We start from the raw sequence: 6,402 nt of genomic DNA on the forward strand, positions 1-6,402 counted from the left end.
ATGTGTCGGTATTCAAATGTGACTTGTGGAATGAAGGTTTTGGTATTTTTTTGTCATGTTTCTTCATTCTGTTGTATGCCAAAGAAAATGTTTTTAAGGTCTCTCTAAATATTTTCTAGCTGTTGTTGTGAAATTGCAAGCAACTCTTAACTGTAGCTATGGGTAAGTAACATCAGCAGAGTGGTTGCCAATTGGCTCCTGTGGCAGCCCTGCTATGGGTGCGTTTCAGAGCACTGATTTAGGTGGAGTTAGGTTCTGTCTGGCATAAAAGAAAAAGCTGTAAGCAAATGGTGCTGTTTCCAGTGGATTGCTGTAGAGTGTATCAGGACAAAAACAGATGTGATCTCATTAACTTCTTTATTGCTGAAACCAAACCTAAAATAAGGAATTAATTTTTTGTCAAATTCTATCCAGACCCCTGTTCTATGGAATGGGAATACATCAAAGAATTTCAGACTAAAAATGGAAACACCCTCTTCCTCTTTTGAAGGTGAAATGAGTACTGTTTAAAAAAAAAAAAAAAAAGCAGACGCTGCAGGTTTAACTATACATAGAAGCAGCAAGATTTACTTACAGCCTAGAGATTTCGTCAATGGAAACTTTCAGAAAAATACCTGATCCTCATCTGTTGTCATCCGGTAGTTTTCCTGAATCACAATGAAGTGACTGGCACTGTGCAGGACTCCTGCAACTTTAAATCCAGTTGCAGCTCAGTGTGTAAAATATTCTGTATTCCTTATGGAGAAAAAATGCCGTCTCCATAGAGCGGCTGTCTGTCCTACATAAGCAGATGAATCCAGGCCACCAGTTTCTTGCTGGAAATTGCTAAAAACCGTAGGTGCTTGGCAACTTGAAAGATAAAGCTCAAAGTATGTCATGTGAGGCACCTGACGTTTCCAAGTAACTTGCAGATAAATCTCCCTTATTTTCAGCAATAGATGCTATTTAGAAGAAAAAAGATTGGGGTTTTTTCTAGTCAAAGTACTAGTCACATTGCTAGAAATCAAACAATTAGTAGGTACAAACAAATTGATAGGAACTTATTTGAGAAAATTGTCATTAATTGACAAGTGTACATTCAAAGCGATTGAAAAACAGCTGCAAAATTCAGCAACCCTCAACTCAGAAAATCTCCTCTTCACAATACGAAATTCTGCTGAGTCTTGGCACTGATTACACATGTAGTCAACTGTTCTGTATTGTGCAACTTTCTTTTTGGTAAAATCCCAAGTCAGGCAGAACGTGGAGGCTGTTTCAGATGTTTTAGCTTTAAAGATGAGTGATTTTTTTTTTTTTAATATTTTCATGGTCATCCACCAGTCTTGGAAACAGCCGTTAGCGGCGATTGCATTTATTCTTTTTATATGCTGAAATGTTCATATCTAGACAGAGAGGAGAAAAAAGACAACCTTCTGATTAATGTTTTCTGATGTTTGTAACTGCTGCTATTTCATGTTTGATTTCTGGCTGCCTGGAGACCATCTCAGAGAGTTTACACATGCAGGGACTGGTACTGCAGAGAAGTATGCGTGAGGACTGGCTGAAGGTGTCATTTTGTGAGTGAGGAGGTTGCCTGGAAGCCTGGGGTTTTTTGTTCTAAAGCACCTTTGAATTACATTTCTGGCTGTTTTCTTAGCCTATGCCACCATACCTATAATATTTTGTAACTACTGTTTCTAGTATATTGTGCCTACAAAAGATAAATATTTTTAATAAAGACAAAGTACCTGGATAATGTGTGAGATCCCGATCGCTATTACAAGGTGGCAGTTACTCATTAAAGAACCAGCCTCTCAAATGTTTAGGAGATTGTGTTAGTGAAGAGGAGCTGGTTAACTCAAATGAATTGCAACACTGGGAAAACCATACTTGCTTATATAATCCAATTCTTTGGAATAAGGGGAGGATAACTACTCTGAACTCACAGGATTTTATTTTAAAACTTTTTTTTTTTTCATGATCTTAAAGCTCTTCCATTCTGTGTGATAAGCTAAATATAACCTAGCTAAGCTCCTCTTCATTTCCATTGTCCAGAATTTAGGACAAGGAAGAACAAAGGTCATGACATTTTGATCATTTTTGCCTCATTAAAATCCTGTGGACCCCACGGAGCACAGTTAGGTCATGTTTGTGAAACATAGGAGTCAAAAGCCTTGCTTTGAGCCCTGCCTATTTCAGAGAAGTGTTCTGCACAAATTACCATACGTCTTTTCCCCGTCTCTCTGGTTCCAGGGTAGAGCACTTCAGTTATTTCACCTTTTAACAGCATCCCTAACTTTTACAATATTTTCAGGCAATTAATCATAGGCAGTCTGTGAAGTCTAAGATCTCTTTGCAGCTGCTGCCTCTAAAACTATTAGGAGGATGACTGTATACAGGAGTGAATCCCAGTTAAAGCCTAAGCACTCCGGACTTTCTAGGCAATTCCCAAACCCTCAGGTGCTGTAACCACATCTTTGTCTGAAGGCAGCAAACTGGATTGATGCAGCTGATTTCAGTGCAGCTATTCAGTTCATCAGGTGGCCGCCTCCAACAGCTGCTGAGGAGCTGTTGATTTTAAGGATGCCCAGCAAGCTGGATTTGTGTTTTGAAAAGTGCTGCTAGCAATCAATATTACAGGAATAGGAGGCTTTCCCTCCCACAGCCCTCCCTTTTTCCTGCAGATGTCAGCAGACGCAGACTCACGGGCTCGTGCCGTAAAAACAGCGTTGTTACCTGTTGGCCTTGATGCAAGAGCAGCCAGTCTCAGCCTCCCTCCAGTATCGGCACTGGGAAGATAAGTTGTGCTAACGGGGGAGGCAGGAGATGATGGGCACGTACGTTATCGGTCCAAGTTCAAGTACTCAGCCGGAAGGACGCCGAAAGAACAGTTAGCCTCTCTGCAGCTGCCGCTGCCACTTGCCCACTTCAGCTTTCCTCCTTTTTCCTCTCTGCCTGTGCTTTTGTCCTCATGGCGTGGTTGCCATTGTATAGTAGTTTTAAGGGATGAAAGCAAATGATTGCTGATGGGTGACATGATAGTGCTTTAAATGGGAATGCAGATTTGTTCCAATACCAAGCAATATAGTAATGGGGACAAAGCAAGCGGCTGCAGCACAATGGGCTTAGAATGATCGCCATAACCGTAAGTGACAGACAAAAGAAACTGTGATATACAAATAGCAATATCTGCTTAAAAAAACACTCCCGCTGTTAAAATGTCCAGAACCGTCCAAGATCCTGTGCTCTGGGAAACTGTGGAACTTGCAAGCTGTCCAGATGCGGCGCAGGCTGCAGCTGACCTGTCATCTTAGTAATATTTAGCATCCCATTCTCTTCTGAGAATCTGGGTGCTGAGCACGCGCAGGAAATCGGGGATTACAAACTTGTCTGAACTTTTCACTGCCAGACATTAACATGCGGATGCAGCAGCCTGTATGTAAATGATGTTATCTGAGCTGTTTTATGCGTGTGTTTCCAGGATAAGAAAGGAGATTATTTCATTGTGTGAACTAATTACCTGTGAAGAAAAAATTAGAGCCTTTTTAATGTTAATGCTAGGCTGTATTTTTATTAACCTTCATACTCAATGATCCGGTGTTGTATGTTTATGGTGTATTTTCAAATATTAAGGACTTGATGCTTTCACCTAAATGAAAGAAGTTCTTGATGTGACTTTGCATAAAGAGGTTTCTTTGCAAGGTTGTAGCCACATCTCGGAGCCTTCCTTTGCCCATAAGAACGGGGTTGCTTCACCAACCATAAAGACAAAGTGACTTTTAAGTGTCATGGTATTGCTTCTTAATCTTGCACAGCAACAATTAAAGATAAAAAGTGGACAATCATATTAAACTGGAGCTACAGGACAAATTAGTGCAAAACACAGAAAATGTTCTTGGCCTGATCTGGAGTTGCATACAACCAGGGCAACAGAGTTCCTGTTCATATAGTAGACCTGAGCCCAGATGGGAACAGCCCTTTTGGCTTCAGGTGGACAGCTTGTACGATTAAAAGTTAAACATGCTCATACTGCAAACATTATCATACGAGAGAGAACTTGTGCAAGAGTCTGATCTCTTGTGGTTACTACATCTCAGATGAAATTTCAGCATGTTGCTTATTAATACTATAATTAGATAAGGGAGGAGGGGAGTTACTCTCAGATATTTCATCTTTTAGTATTTTTATAGCTTTTAAACCAGCATTTATTTTGTCATACTTTAAGCATGACATAAACTGGCTTGTTGAGGTTTGCATATATATTTTACTATATAGAGCATAGGCTGATGATAATACGTTGCATGTAATGGAAATGAATATACATGCAACTTGCCAAAGGAAGTTACCACAGTACAGTGCAGGTGGTGGACTGAGGTCACTTAGTGCAATAAAAGAGAAGAGAAGGCTCCTGGGAGACCTTATTGCAGCCTCCCAGTACTTAAAGGGGGTTTATGAGAAAGATGGGGACAGACTTTTTAGCAGGGCCTGTCGCAGTAGGACAAGGGGTAATGGTTTTAAACTAAAAGAGGGTAGATTTTGACTACATGTAAGGAAGACACTTTTCACAATGAGGGTGGTGAAACGCTGGCACAGGTTGCCCCGAGAGGTGGTAGATGCCCCATCCCTGGAAACATTCAAGGTCAGGTAGGATGGGGCTCTGAGCAACCTGATCTAGTTGAAGATGTCCCTGCTCACTGCAGGGGGGTTGGACTAGATGGCCTTTAAGGCTCCCTTCCAACCCAAAGATTGATTCTATGATATAGTATGAAAAAGACCTCCAAAATGCATGCTAGAATAACAAACCTGGAAGACAAGTGGTTCACAGCTATTGGCCCAGCACTTAATTTATGTGAAAATAATCAAGGCAGCCGGGGGGGGGGGGAGGAAAAAAAAAACTGGCTGCTTTGGTACCTCTTTACATGGAACTTGTGGTTGTGAAACTGGGAAGTGAACGTGTGTCCTGGTTTCAGCTGGGATTGAGTTAATTTTATTCACAGAAGCTAGTGTAAGACTATGTTTTGAATTTGGGATGAAAAAATGTTGATAACGTGCTGATGCTTTCAGTTGTTGCTAAGCAGTCAAGTACTGTCCAGCTTTTCATGCTGGCCTGCCAGTGAGCAGCCTGGGGGGGCACGGGGCGTTGGGAGGGGACACAGCCGGGACAGCTGGCCCCAACCGGCCAAAGGGATATTCCATGCCGTATGATGTCATGCTTAGTATACAAAGCTGGGGTGAAGAAGAAGGAGGGCATGGAGGGATGTTCAGAGTTGTGGCATCTGTCTTCCCAAGTAACAATTATGCATGATGGAGCCCTGCTTGCCTGGAGATGGCTAAACACCTGCCTGCCCATGGGAAGTGGTGAATGAATTCCTTGCTTTGCTCTGCTTGTGCGTGCAGCTTTTGCTGTACCTATTAAGCTGGTTTTATCTCAAACCGTGATTTTTCTCACTCTTACCCTTCCGATTCCCCTGTCCTACCGTGGGGGAGTGAGTGAGAGCGGTGGGTGCTTAGTTGCCAGCTGGGGTTAAACCACGACAACGTGGCTAAGGAACATTCGTGTAAGATCAGGTCCTCAAGGTAGCAGGGAGCACAGAAACTATGGCCTGAAGTGGTGCCAAAGGATTTTCCTTGGAAGGAACAAGGCAGAAGTAGGTCATTGCTCTCTACAGAACTGATACCTGAACGCTTTTCAGTGCCTAGGTTACACTTCCATAACACATGCCTATCTGCTGTACCTCTCATGCACTAGCACACCTAAATCAAATAGTTTTATCAGCTTAGAGTCCCCAGTTTTATGTGAAGACATGTGGGCATGAATTGTTGTAAGATGCACTGCATTTAAAATTAGATCTTTTTCACCTTGCTCTAAAGTGCTATAATAAAAATGTTTCCTATACTTTCCAGGCTTTAAATAGCTGAATCCACTTTTCACAAAAATGAAACAAATACTTAGCACTGCCAAACTCAGATAGAAATTCAACAGTAAAGGTGATGGTTCTGATAAATTATCTAGTTAAATGTAATGTAAAGCCAAACTGCTGCCATTTGTCCTGATAGTAGGTCTCTATAGCAACAACTTGATAAGAATTTATAGTGACACGTTTTCCTACTATATTTTAGGTAGTTTAGTAGGTTGTTTTGGGGCACTGAACTGCCTAGGAAAAGTACTGAAAGATATTTGTTTCTTGAATACAGTTTAAATGTGTCACTAGGCAAAAAATCATTAAGCACACAATGAATGTTCATCTTCACTGAAAAAAAGACGTTTTAAAAGACTGAATAGAATCAAAAGTGTTATGTGATTAAAAACTAGGCCCATCTCTATTAAGAATACTCCATGTGTATGTATAACAGCTCTCACTAGAAGGCTTCAAAGACAGACAACTATACCTCAGAGCAATCCTGGGAAAGAGACTCTATTAT

The sequence above is a fragment of the Phaethon lepturus genome, unplaced genomic scaffold (assembly GCF_000687285.1).
Source record: "Phaethon lepturus isolate BGI_N335 unplaced genomic scaffold, ASM68728v1 scaffold1314, whole genome shotgun sequence".
NCBI lineage: Eukaryota > Metazoa > Chordata > Aves > Phaethontiformes > Phaethontidae > Phaethon > Phaethon lepturus.